Here is a 1,564-nt window from a genome sequence, read left to right as displayed (position 1 = left end):
CTTTCTTTCTTTCTTTCTTTCTTTCTTTCTTTCTTTCTTTCTTTCTTTCTTTCTTTCTTTCTTTCTTTCCTGTTTTCCTCTTGGAAATTTCTGGGAATTTTCCCATTTCTGTTCCATTGATAGTATCTCTCCCTACTCTAAACTCCCTTTATTTTCTTTGTTAGGTAGCTCAGATAACAATTTATTCAAGGCAGGAATCATGCTCCATTGACTGAATTTTAAGTCTCTAGTGCTGGACCTCTTTTATAGCAGGTACTCACATATTTGCTAATTTGAAAGTTGAAGCTTTCTCTTTCTATTACCTCCAAAAAAAGTTACTTTGAGATTGTTTTTCATTGAAAGCAGCTCCATTAACATCACATCCACCCCTCAGGATCAGAAGTGAATGTTTTCATATGAGTAGGTGTAGACATCAGCACACATCAGCTAAGTGAAGCACCCACAGCACCGAATGCATGAGTTCCATCAACATATGTTACATCAACCTGACTTCAAGTTCAAGGAAGTGACATCAGCAATTTCCTGAATGGTACTCAACAGTTCTAAGCCCTGCATATGGCTTAGAATTTAGGCCTCAATTTGAAAATTGATTTGTTCTATGTGGCCCGGTAGAGGGGAAAAATTCTTATAACAGGATGGTTTAATTCAAATAACCCATTTTGGAGATTAGAAGAAATTCGAATGAGGGTACACCAGAGAGTGGTCTCACATTCATTATTATTTTAACAGCTTTCCACCCCCTCTGCTCTTCCCCTTGGCAGCCTGTGTAGTTGAAGTGAAAACACAGTATGGTGCAGGATTTAAAGCAATTCTAGTTTCTATTCCTAACCGTGCTGCCATAAGGCATGCAAAAAGACAGACATTTCCTGGCGTCACTTTTGTCATCAGCAGAAAGGGAAAACAGAAATACGTGTCAGGGAGACATTCCTTTGGAAAAACTGTACAATGGCTTTAACTCAGAAAGAAGGCCTTCTTAGTTCCATCTCTGCTAATGTTCCTGTTGGGTTCAAAGCCAGAAATCAAGGGCAGAAACTAGAAAATCTAGTAATATACGAAAGTAAAAAGATGGAGCTGTGCTGTGTGCACGCATGCGTCACAATGACAGTGCCCCATGCAGAGGACATGAGAGTGAAAAATGGTTACTGCAGGCACTACTCTTTGGAAAATGTAAGAAAATACAACAGAGTTCAGTTTTTCATAAACTATTTTAATAATCTGAAGGTCAAATCCTGATTTTTTTTTTTGCTAGCATGACATTTCCAGGCTTTTAGGCCACTGTGCTGGCTAGTTTTATGTCAACCTGACACAAGCTAGAGTCATTGGAGAGAAAGGAGCAACTGAGAAAATGCTTTCATAAGATAGGTCTGTATACGTGCCTGTCAGTTATTTTCTTAATTAGTGATTGATGGGGGAGGGCCCAGTCCATTGCAGATGAGGCCATCCCTGGGCTGGTGGTCCTGGGTTCTATAAGAAAGCAGGCTGAGCAAGCCATGGGGAGCAAGCTAGTAAGACGAACCCCTCCATGGCCTCAACATCAGATCCTGCCTCCAGGTTCCTGCCCTGT

This window comes from Psammomys obesus, unplaced genomic scaffold (genome assembly GCF_907164565.1).
Source record: "Psammomys obesus unplaced genomic scaffold, mPsaObe1.curated_primary_1811, whole genome shotgun sequence".
NCBI classification, from domain to species: domain Eukaryota; kingdom Metazoa; phylum Chordata; class Mammalia; order Rodentia; family Muridae; genus Psammomys; species Psammomys obesus.
This window is presented reverse-complemented; position numbering follows the sequence as displayed.